Source organism: Seriola aureovittata, chromosome 10 (genome assembly GCF_021018895.1).
Source record: "Seriola aureovittata isolate HTS-2021-v1 ecotype China chromosome 10, ASM2101889v1, whole genome shotgun sequence".
NCBI lineage: Eukaryota > Metazoa > Chordata > Actinopteri > Carangiformes > Carangidae > Seriola > Seriola aureovittata.
Window position 1 is genome coordinate 17,835,514 of NC_079373.1, and position 13,307 is coordinate 17,848,820.

At 39.5% G+C, this 13,307-nt stretch overlaps 1 protein-coding gene across 2 annotated transcripts in view; it reads left to right on the top strand.

Annotated features, from left to right (window-relative positions):
* Positions 1-13,307, top strand: part of LOC130176158 (zinc finger protein 469) — a 183,783-nt gene that overhangs the window by 1,226 nt on the left and 169,250 nt on the right. The window lies entirely within an intron of this gene.

Consider the following 13,307-nt stretch of genomic DNA (forward strand, 5'->3'; position numbering starts at 1 on the left):
CATATAATAAGATTCCCGGGAAGACTTTTGTGCAGAACAGTATTTTGTGAATTTATAATGAATAGTAAACTGTATTTGTAGCAACTACTCTGACCTGGTTGTCAACACCTTGAACACAGTACCTTACACTGTATCTTTTGCCTCTTTTATTTCTCTTTCTTTATCATGGAATGCTCTTTGGCAAATGGCAGATGATAAGTCATTGAAAAATCCTGAGTGATAATAAATATCTGTGTAAATATGCATTTGCAGGGTAAGGATAACTTCACTTTGAGAGACATGTATTGTTCTTAAAATATAGGTCAGGGACAGAAAGAACTGCATCTTGTAGTGTATTTTTGTTCACAGTTTTTACACCAGAATGGTCCTTTGTTTTCAGAGACATTAGGGACTGAGAGAGGTCGTCCACTTTGGACAGAGGCCGACTCTGATTCCATGGGAGAACGACTGCTTGTTTGTTAACGCCAGAAAGCTCTCACGTGATGAAAGGAAACTCTAATTTGCTTTTCATTGAGCAGACATGTAAGTGCTCTGAGAGAGGCTGTGTTTGATTTACCTCCTCTTATCTTTGTTAGGGTTATAAATATGATTATGCCAGATGTGGCATGCGGTACAAGGCTTCGTCTGGAGCCATAAATGATTGATATCACAAAGCATGTTTTCTTCTGGTCCGACCATACCAGGAGGTCAGCCCAGGAAAACAGGGGCAAGAGCTTTCTGGAGCTGTTGAACACCAGTGTCTGACACTGCATCCCACCATCTCTGGTTATATTCACACTTCACCCTATCAAAATTCTCAGAGATTCACTGTGTGTGTGTGTGTGTGTGTGACTGGCTAGCTCACATTCATTTACACTGTGTCTGTGTGTATGCAGGGGAGAGAGATGTTTAATTGTTTGCTTTTTTAATGTTTATGAGCCTTCATAGCCTTCATAAAGTGAGCTACTTGCCTCCTATTGGTGTTATAGCTTGGAGCACAAAGTCTTCTTGTCTGATTCTGGGGTTGTGCCTTATACTATAAGCACAGTCTCAGGCCAAGCCATTCACCGGCTCACCTAATCTCAGTCTGCACGAGACAGCCTGCCACCAAAGTCACTAGAGGACAAAAGACAGTAAAGCCTTGCTCAGTCTTTGAACATGTCTCTGGCTAGACAGGCTGGATATATTACAGCAGCATAGAGTTATAATGAGTTTTTACATTCATTGAAAACCGAGTCATGGAGAGATCAGCAGGATTAGACTGAGTCAGTGTATATGACTGCAAAGTCTTTTTCTGATATTGCAGTAAACAAGAGGATCAATAGATGGAAGGATTGATTAAGACGTTTAATGGGGTGAAACAAATTACAAAAGGAGACAGGGAGAGAGGAGGAGACATAAACCACAAAGTGATTTCCAGTTTCTCGGCTAAAGGGTGAGACATGTACACCAGAGATGGCAGGTGTTTACTTAACAATTGACAGATGTTTAGCACATAATTTTGTAACAGCGAACCGACAGTTACAACTCTCTTTTAAGTTAATGTGGGTAGTCATTGTCAGCTAATTACCCTTTCAAATACAAGCAGGAAAGTGATTTATTAATTCATTGAGAGGGATATAATTTTCACTGGTTTATCATTGACTTATGATATTGTGTTTTTTTTTGCATCTTCGCATAATCACACATAATAGTTTCTTATCAACTATGATATTAGGCATATAAAGGGGAGAGTAAGAGGAGATATGGAAGGGAGAGTGGGAGTGACGGATACAAATGATTAGATGGAATAGTTAGAACAGTTAGAAGGAAGTCTAGTAATGTAATTCTTTCTGGAAATTATGCTTGAAAAAGTCCAGTCATGCTGTATATAAGGAGTAGATTTTTACCTTTCACAACAGCAGATGCAGACCTTTAATGATGGGAGTACTGGCTCTTTAGTTATGTGATCTTGTTTCTTTAAGAGAGTGTTGCATTATGGGTTGTTTGTAGCCTTAATGTTGTTAAGCTAGCAAAGTTTTCTCTCTCAGTGAAGTCTCCAGTGAGCCCAGTTAAATCTATTGGAATTATTTGCTGGCTCATGTGTGATTTTGCCACAGAAATAGGTCAGAGAGAGTCAAGTTACCTCAGAAAACAGTGAGCCCAACATACAGAGAGAATCTTTCTGTACTACTAAATCCACCTGCTTCCAACACTGGAGTGTGTGAGTATATTTCTTCATTTATTTCATTTATTTCTATGTTTTTATATAAAAAAAAACAAACAAAAAAACTACCTTTTTTTTCATCTCACAGAGCCAAAGTGAAATCAGAATTTCCAGGTTCTGTTCCAGAAATAAGAAAACCAGAGTTGCACTAAAAATACAGCCCTAGCTCTGACAGTTTTGAGTTTGAGTTGTCATAGAAGGAAAAGCACAGGTGAAACATCAAGTGTACCAGTAAGCCATGTAAGCCAGTCTGGCAGCATGCACTCTAACTGCAACCAGCTCATTTGAATGGAGCACAATAATTTCTAAATATTCTGTAAAATAGATTTTAAACAATAATATAGCATCAAAAAACTGTTTTCTAAGTAAAGATATATTGGAGTAATGGTGTCCTGAGCCGAGAACGAAGTCACACCCCTCTGTATGTGTTTTAATCTGAGGTTCTCTGTTCTTTGTTTTACTAGATCTGGTAGCATGTGCATTTTAAGTGCATGAATGTGTGCATGTTAGTGGATGTGACTCCTGTTAATACAGTCGCCCTCCCCACCTTTATAAACACAAAGGGACCGCCCACACTTGAGATGGCACAGTGCAGTACACAGCTTTCAGGTGAAAGCCACCTAACAGATTTCCCTAGACTGAAGAAATCACTTTTTTGGCCAAGAAGGTCTCCCACAAAGACAAGTGCATGGGCAGACTGGGGACTACCTGGTCAAATCCCAGTTGGCTGGTGGCCCATCAAAACGTCCATCCGCGCAGCCAATCGAAACACAGTACTTGAAATAAGGCACAAAACAAAAATGGAGGAGAAAGTGATCCTTTGTTTCTATGAATACCCCGAAATGTACTGAAATATACCGAAAGCCCTCCCTTGGCGACAGATTTCTACCCAGGTAGGCATGTCAGCTGTGTTTTAAGATATACGCTACAATCGATGGTTATGGTTAGACTGTTAAAACCATGGATTGTATATGTTCGAACACACCTGACATGCCTACTTGGGAAGAAATCTGTCGCCAAAAGAGGGCTTATATTTTGGGGGAATTCAGAGACAGAAAGGATGAGTTTCTTTTCTATTCTCGTTTTGTGCCGTATTTCAATCGCTGTGTTTCAATAGGTTGAACTGTTGAACTATTGGATGGTTGAACATTGCCCGCACCAACAACCGCTGTGGCACGGCACAAGCCATTAGAAATAATGGGTTTCAGAGCGCAGTGGTGCCGTTGCCGTGCTCTGTCTGAAAGCAGTATTCCTAGTCCGACCGTGGAGTCAATACTCAATAAGATTTTAAAATGGATAATCCTACAAACTGCTAAATGGCCCCAGCTTGACTCTAAACTGGCTTTTCTTCTAGATGCTTAAGTCACTTGACTACATTATTCTGTTTTCATTAGTGACTGGTTACTGTTGTCATGCTGAGGTCAGCTAACTTGCTGTTGCCAATGTTATGAACGTGTCTGGTAAATGTTGCTATTGGTAGCTGGCTTACTGCAAGGATAGCTGTGGAGCATATCAAGGCGATGCTAGCGTGGGTTAATGCTTGTGGCTAGATTGTTTTTGTTGGCTCTTGTGTACACTATAACTTTATTCAGTTGTGCTTCGTGTTGTTTGTTAAGTAGTTGCTTTCACTTGAAATCTTAACACTGCTGGCTGAGAACGTGACGGGGTTTGGGGGTTATGGGCAAACGGAGGCTGTAGGTATGGCCGACGAAGCAATTGTTTTGGTCTGAGATGCTGGCGGTCTAGTGCGACATTTAGTGGCATGGAAAACGTCGTAAACTCAAGGACCAATTCTTATGATGTACAGTTAAATGATCACTGCCATGCAAGAAAACATGCAATTGTATTGTTACCTGTGACAGTGTAATGACTTTTAGCTCCCTTTGTGGCTCTGGAGGGATGGAGACGATAGATTGGTTTAGGTACTGAAAGCACTTTCAAAATCACTATTATAGGATAGGAATAATCTGTTTAAGTCATTCAAAAAAAAAAAAAAAATTTTTTTATGTTTTAGCAAACGTGGTGATGTGGCTAGCAATTCACAGAGATCATTTCACATTCAGCAACACCTGTGACATTTATTCTTTTAACATTGTTTAGGAAATTTTTTACCTTCCAGCCAGTCACAAGAGTGGGTTTCTTTGACCTATAAGTTATGCCCAACACATACTGTTAATTTCTTAGCACCTTAATGCTGTTTCTGCTGCCTGTCATGTCATGTCATTGTCTTCCTGAAAGTGAAATAAATCACATTTACTGCTTTTAGCCGAAAAAAAAAAAAACAGGAAACAGGGAGGAGGGTGTGATATGAACCTCCAAGTGCAGGCTGTATTATGGCTGATCTGTTGGTGTTATGGTCCAATCAGGGTCTGGTGCTGTGAGATGGACAGTTGCTCACGATGATGCAAGTGAAGAAAGGAGTATGGAGGAGAAAAGCGGAGAAAAGACACAGGACTCTTTTGCTTCCCAGCTCTGACGATTATCTTTGCAATCAGCACTGAACACGAACCTTTTCATTTAAAGGATGCGCCCTGCCTGCACCACTCAGCTCAGCCGTACTCAGCTCAGGAAAATGAGGTGAATGTTACTGTACCCAGCTGTGTCTTGGCTCAGCGATAGTTTAGTGCAATTAGAGAGTGAGAGACAAGATCAGGAAACACCCAAAGGCTGTGTTGTCACTGCAGAGTAACATGATGAAGTGAGTGTGGCTGGCAGTGGCCCTCAGAAGGCCCAGGGAGAAATCAGATGTAAACCTGAAGGATTAGCAAAACTCCAGAGCCTGCACTGAGTGAACTTGCAAAATCTAACACAATGTTAAAGTCAGCCAGTTCGTTGTAAGGGCAAAAGGCAGTGTAGCATCAGTGAGATAGTGTTATGAGGTCCAGCTGAAACAGAGTGCATAATGGCCACCTGTGATTGTATATCTGTATCAGTGAACAGAATACTATAATATTTGATTGGATTTTATGTTTTTGAAACTAACTATAAAGAATATAGTGTTATCAAAGATTAGTGTGGTAATGTGTTACTTTAGTGTTAAAGCTCTGCAGTAAATGCCTTAAGTGATACCATATGTTTTTGTTGTTGTTGTTGTTGGTGTGTGTGTGTGTGTGTGTATATATGTGTGTGTGAGTGCGAGAGAGAGCGAGAGAGAGAGAGAGAGAGAGAGAGAGAGAGAATTCAGAATAATTCTTGACCATCTGGTTCAGCTCTTCTTGATCACGTGACCAGTGGGTAGAGGAGTTTGGTTACAATACAAACACACACACACACACACACACACACACACACATTCTCAGGAATCCAATGATTATATATAAATATATATATATATATATATATATGTTTATATTTGAATTTGGTTGAAACACTTCCTTATTTCTCTAAAATATCCCCTCCATAGATTTTTCACCACCATTCTTGTTTTCAATTACTTCGTATCCTGAATCATGCTGATTCGTCATTATATCTATGATATTCAACAATATTGAATTTATTGAAGATTCTCTCAATTGAACCTAATATATCAGACTAATATCTTTATTAACCCATATATCCAACAGCGGTACCGCATAGAGCATGATCTACCTCTCTCATTCATCCTGCCCTCTTCTTCTCTACCTCCCAACAGTGCACTACACACACACAAAAACGTCAGTTATGAACTGCCTGCAATTGAAGTTATGATGGATATGTTCTGAGGTGGAATCACAAGGTGGTAAATTATTCGTTCAGGTTGTAATTGCAGAACTCATTTATAAAAATTTGGTCACAAAGCTATTATTGATGTTGTGTAAAGATCAATTGCTGTCAAAGAGATGATGGCAAATGTGTGCGTGAGATGAATGAGGAGTGAAGATTACTGAGCAGCCTCTCACTTTGTCTCTTTGGCTCAGAAACATTCCTAGTTTATGATGCAGAGAGTAATGCGGAGAGTGCTACCTGAAGATATATTGACAGAAACATGACATTGGATTCCTGAGAATGTGTGTGTGTGTGTGTGTGTGTGTGTGTGTGTGTGTGTGTGTGTGTGTGTGTGTGTGTGTGTGTGTGTGTGTGTGTGTGTGTGTGTGCGTGTGCCTGTGCGTGTGCGTGTGCGTGAGGTGTTGACTGTTTATCTTACTCTTCTGCTTCATTTTTTGTAATCTATTTCTCTATTGCATTTTTAAGCACTTGTATTGCAGTATAGACCTAGTTGTCCATAGTATTATAGGACGGGTTTATGAATAAAAATGTGATAGAAATCGGAAGTTAGCGTTTTACTTTATTGTTTGTATATTCAAACTACAGCACATGCCACTAGTGTTACTGGTTGTTATGTAGGGATATTTTTTAATGGAACCTGTAATCCCACAAAATAAGTACAGTTAGCAAATGCCCCATTCACCATGAAAGTAATGCTACAGTAAGAAAGACAAAGAGAAAAACAGGAAAAAAATCAATCTGGGCACAAAATTATCAACAAGTATAGTAAAATGTAAACTGTTGAGACAAATGATAGGTAAAAATTATAGTTATGTACAGTATATCAGAAAATTAGACCACCGTATTTACCCATTCATCTGCTTCTATGTTAGAGTTCATATGTCTTTCCCCGACATTCCTTACAGTTTTGCTTTTTGTGTTTTGTGTTTCAGAAAGATCACAAACAGGCACCACTCTCTAAACCCTGTGTAAAGCCCATGGAGTATTGTGCTTGGGCATGTGGGCAATCCAAAGCTTGACAGATCTGCTGAGGGAAGCTACGCTTTCTACCCTCTGATTTGACATGATCGGAAACAATATAACTGTACACAAAATGACTGCCAGCAGTGTACCTGGTGGTCCGCTCTGTTCGCTGATGTGATGATTTATTTTTCTTAATCCTGTGAATAACTGGGTAAATACAGATGATATGATATCATGCCAAAATATTTCCACTGAAGCTACAATTGATCAAAAGAAAAAAAGAAAAACAGATTGCACACAATACTTGTATTTTCACAGCTGTTGATGTGTGCTTAAGCGGGAGTGGTGCCTATACTGTAAACATTTTGGAACAAGGCCCAAATGACTTAGTCTTAAGGTGTTGTTGCTAGACAAGGAAAGTGTAAGTATACTTCAGAAAGACTAAGACTAGACAGCAGACGAGTTTGCACCTCCAGGCGTTTCTCATGGAAATCAGTCAAAGTTGAGGCAATATACAGACTCTGTTTGTGGATAACTAGGAGGTCCCCTACGATAAGAACCAGAGATATACACCAAGGATGTATAATGTAAAAGCGCATACAATTTCCCTCACTAGATGAAGCAGTAGACACTGGAAACAGTCAAGGACTCACTTGTGTGCAAATACCTTTCAGCCAAAGAGTGCACAGTATATGCGCTGAATATCATATAGTCAGAGTGATTCAACAGAGAGAATTTAGTGATCTAAAAACAGAAGAATGGAAAGTATTTTCTAAATTGCTACAGGGTATGAAGTTTTGGTCTGTCACTAATAAGTTGCTGTGGATAAAAGTGTCTGTCAAATGAGTAAATGTAAATATAAATGGATATGTTTTCACGTGTTGTACTGGCAAACTCATCCTGGATATTCTTTCACATCATCTGATTATCTTGTTTAATTCACTTCTCCGACCTTGAAAACATATCTTGTGGATGAAGCTTTCATATACAGTGACATTCACCTTTTCATTCCTTTCTCTGTGCACTACTGCTTTCTCTGACGACAGACCATTTTAGGCCATAACATCTTGCACTGGCACAAGGAAGCAATTAATTAAACTTCAGTATTAGACTCCATAGACCACAATGTGCTGTGTTTACAAAATATTTTGTATTTCTCTCCTCTGTCATTATCCCCATGTCTGTTACTCTTCAGTTGTGCATACTGAAGTTAACAAGTTCACCCCCCCCAGAGGTTTGCTATCTGGGAAATGAAGAAAATCACTAACTTCAGTAGACGGATGAAAGAAAGTGGATATGAAACATTTCATCACTGAGTAATATATGAAATGCTGGCCAAGTATTATGGGATGAAAAGTGCTTTAAAAATTGAGTTCTTTACCAAAAAAAAAGATTTTTCATACTGATGATCAAAATGGATAATTTGAAGTTAACCAATTTTGTGTGATACAGATCTGCCTCTCTTATCTAACATTGTGGGTGTATGGATTCCTGATTTTTATTTTTCGATTTTATGGTCTATTATTTTAAGTAGACACATGGTTTGTAAGTAAATGCAAGATGCAGACATTTTATTATTCATTTCTTGGCAGTGTAGACAAAAGCTGATTTTCAAGAGAAAAAGAATGAATGTATAACAATGACTGACATACAGTAGATATCACATAGTAGAAGCAAGTGGCCTTTAAAGCTTGACAGACATTTTTACATTATGTGCATTTTTGGCTGCAGTAGAGTTGCATTTTATCACATCTCAACATAGTATCAAATTTGCTTGTTGAATGCAAATCCATCCCTTATCAAGACTACTTAGGTTTAAAGAAAACAGTTCCTTAAGTCCAAGTGATTGTTTGATTTGAAGAAATTCCCTCAAGCTGTTATGGAAGTATTGTGTTCACAAAGCCAAAACCATATTTTATGACGTTACCACACCCTTGACCTTTGACCCCCAAAATGTTATCAGTTCATCCTTGTGTCCAAGTGAAAGTTTGTGCCAAATTTGAAGGGATTCCCTCGAAGAGTTCTTGAGATATTGCATTCACAAGGCCAAAATCATGTTTTGTGAGGTCACCGTGACCTTGACCTTTGACCTTTAGCCACCAATATCGAATCAGTTTGTCCTCAACGACAAATGGACATTATTGCCAAATTTGAAGGTGTTCCTTTAAGGCGTTACTGAGATATCGCGTTTACAAGGCCAAAACTTTGTTATGTGAGGTCAGCACACCCTTGACCTTTGACCCCCAAAATCAGTCTATCTTTGAGTCCTAGTGAATGTTTGTGCCAAGTTTGAAGAAGTTCTGTCAAGGCGTTACTGAGATATTGTGTCCATGAAAATGGGACGGACTGAAAACCCGAAAACAATGTCTCTCGCTCAGGCTGTCGCCGGTGTGGCGGCATAAAAATGTCAGGCTGTGGTTTTATGGGGTTTATGTACTGGACTATGAAGTCATTTCACCTGGCCAAGAAATAGTCTGGCACATAAAAACCCGTAAAAAAGCAACATGGTTTTACGTTTAGGTTTTTATATGGATTAAACAAGCAATATGAAGTTTTAATTAATGAGGATGTGAGGCATAAAGTTGATATATCTCTAACTAATAATTAATTCTAGTAATATTTTTTATTTGTAACAGACCATGTTCCATCCTTAAACATATTTTTTTCCAGTTGATGTATTGTTCCAGGGTTCGCTTAAAGCTAATGTTCATATCAGTGTGATAATTCCTACTACCTTAAGCAACAAAATATATGTATAACTAAGAATTTAAATGTTAGACAGATTACACATTTGTTTTTCATAAACTGCATGAATATTTGGTACAGTGCTCTTCTGCTAATAAAAAGGAACAAGAAGATAAAGATTTATTGGACAAAGAGCTTAAAATTTGTATTTCACCCATCTGAAACCAAATCAGAAATGTAGGCAGCTATTACAACCCAACACTGTGTATCTCAGTATAATGATGTGTAATTTGAGCATTTGACTTAGCTGAGCCCAACTCCTACCAAAGAGTCATTCTGAAGAGTATGGCAGACATAGGAATGGGCCCGTTGGCCTTGTTCAGACGTAGTGATTTAACTGAGAGCATTTCAGGTAATATGATTGGTTTTGTGGCTAGAAAAAGGATATTATTGGATTTATAGGCACCTTATTCAATTATTAATATTTGACCACCTTCAAATGCTTTATATTTTCTGTTTAGGCTAGCAGGACTGCATTTTTGTAGTGTTGTGTTGAGTGAGTTTCTGTGTGAACAGTAGTTTTCGCTAATATTTATAATGGAAGCACTCACATCTATGTATTATGATAAGATATGTGATCCAGGTCATTACTGACCAGGGCCTACACTTTGAGACATACAGACCTATGAAGTCACTGCTTGTGTTGAATGAATGTATTTTGATTAGACATTAGATCTCGGCCATTGCTGATCCATCTCTGTATTAGTACTATATATCATTTCATCTCTCTCTGCTGTGATTGCTTCCACATGTCAGGCCCCAGGCCTCACAGGCCCACACAGGGCTGTAGTATCTGTGAGTTGGTATGGGGGTTCAGGAGCCTCTGGGCTTAGGCAGTCATAGAGTCCCGCTGGATGCATCAGTGGAGGGGACACGGAAGCCTGCTGATGAAGAGGTTGGTGGGTGGGAGGTGGGATAATGTGAGGACTGTCAGGGGAGCAGTGGGGGGATAGGGAGGTATGCAGGACAAATTGAGGAAAGAAGGGGATTTGGGCAGACACATCCTTGGGCTTGCCTGATGCTGATGAAAGAAGTTTGAATCATAGGGACGCATAGCACAGATGCTTCCAGCTATAGTGCTACATGTAAACATCCACTACGTACACACTAAAGGATTTGTAAGTATGTGTTTCCAGTTAAAAATGTATATATTTGTGTTTAGCTTCTGAGAAAGGTGGATTACCCAGTGATTAGTGTTCGTTTGATGGCATGATGTTGTTTGAGTGAGTTCAACAAAGCCCTTCACATGATAGTTCTTAAAGACAGGATATGTTTCATACAGCCATAATAAGCACAGGGGAGCTTTGGTTGTCAGTTCCACCCCAGGTGGAGTGTACATCTGCCTAAATGATCTGTGTCAGGAAAAGCACAGGAGAAATGGGGAAAACAGCTGCGGACGTTTGTGAACACACAAAAACAGTCTCACCATGATTTTCCACAGAAAACGGCTTTAAGTATGATCAAATGACAGACAAACAGTTTGGCAATTTCTTAGGTTCGTCTTTTTGGCGAGCTGTCCTGGTGGTGGTGGGAAGCCAGAGGCGTCTGTGGTGAAGGAGACCCCAAACTTTAGAGTGGAAGAAGAGGAAGAGGCCTACAAGGGAGATACATTTGAATCACCGTATTTTGATTTGTGGCATCTTTTTTGGACACTGGAACTATTGTTTTTTCCAAAATTATTGCTGACTGTTTTGAGTCCGGTCCATGATCAAGTTGGACATTTTGTTTTTGTTTGTCATTTACACATAATTATACACGGGTTGATAAGAAGTGTTGCATACTGAGGCCACGGTCCACAATCAGTGCTTTTCTTTAGTTATAATTCAGAACATTTGTTGGCACAGCTTTTTTGTTTTGCCTGTTACTATTTTGTTAGGTTACAGGTTGCAGTCGTGAAGACATTGCTCAGAGAACTTTCTGTGAACAGCTCCATTCTCAGATAACAGTGTTCAGCAATTACCAGCCAACCGAGACAAGCGAGCGAACACCAACACCCAAACTGACTGAAAGATATTTGGTTTCTAGGGTGCGAAAAAAAAGACCCTTAAGTTTGTGGGGTGTCTGTTTCCACAGTTCATGGTAACCTGTTCACAATGATTTGATAAGAAAGAAGTGTTACACAGGCTTTTGGCAGTGGCTCTTTGGCTCGGGTGTCACTACTCTGCGCTGGCACGGTGCCAGAGAGCAGCAGAGCATCATCCTCTTCAGCCAGGGTTTCTGCAGAACCCAATCTATTCTGTCTGTTCCAGAGAAACATCTCTTTGTTTGGTGTGGAAAAGTTACATTGTGCAGTACATGGACCCTGAAAGAGGAGGCCCTTTGGGTCTTTGAAAATAACAGCTTTCCGATACTAAACACTGAGCACAGCCAATCCTCCTTGATTCAAACCATGTGCATGAAACGAGATAATACGTTTTCAGAACAGTCTATGAAGAATGGTGTTTGTACTGTAGCATGTGCAGTCTTCACTGTGGCTTGAGGGTCTGAATGAGAAGCTCGTTGTGGATGGGGACTCATTTGCTTAAAGAATATTTAGATGGCAAGACCACAGTGGTTATAAACAAACAGTGCCTGTTTGTTTCAATGCACAAACATATTGTAGACAATCAGATAAAGATTATACACTGTGTGTGTACAAAACACACTACACTTCAGAAGCAATTAACCATTCACCTGTGACACTTTCCGTCCACCACACACACTTAATTACCAGCAGGTTTTTAAGGTCAGTAAACTCCTGAAAACCTTTATTTTTGCTATATTCTCTTCCCCACCTGTTAGTGATCTGTTTCATGTGTCTCATGTGTCTCTCAGGCTAATCAGTTCTGGCTATTGGCACAGAGAAGCACGCTTTACCCTAACCCTTGTTTGCCAGCATTCACCCCCATCCCCCGTCCTCTTTTGGACCTAGATGCATGCTGTGGCTTTTCCTGTGTACATATTGCATAGCTTGTATAAGTGTCTCAACTACTGTACTCTAATTGCAAACAATGTCTTCCATATGTGGTTGTTGTATTCTACCTTCATAGCTTCCTCCTCAGGATTGTCAGAGAACGAGACCCTGAGATGTCATGGAGTCTCCTAATAAACATGAGCATCACGTTGACGGCGTAGTGTCCTCGTTCTTCGCACAAATATTTCAAAAATTGTTAGTCCACAGAGGGGGATCCCTCTCTTAGAAATATAATCACCACATATCAGAAAAAGTGCTAGCAGATGATAGGAAAAAGTAATATGTTTACAGTTCTTAGTTGGTGGAATAGTCTGTGATGTATTGACTTACCAGCGCTGTCCATGACTTTTAAACCTTAAACTTTGTGATACTTTACGGGCCAAAACAAAATCCAGCTCAGGATCATGTTGCATGTTAAGCCACACTGCTGACAAACCAGTGTTGAATCCAGTTTAATGAAGTCCTTCCAGAAAAAAAGAGTGCAATAATTACAGTTCCACAAGCCACATTGCTGTGTCAGGCAATTGAGATTCAGATTTACCATTGAAAATCATTTAAAAGTAAAAGTTTTTATGTTTTTAGGTTTTGATTTTATTCTCTTCTTGTTTATGGCTCCTTTGTCAAACTCAACCAGAAATAAATCACAGATTGTCACTATCCAGCTGGGCTGAGTTCAGTTGGAATTCAGATGGGGTGCCTAGCTGTTCTGTAATATGAGTCATTGTCAGCATTTCCACTAATATATCACTCTATGCT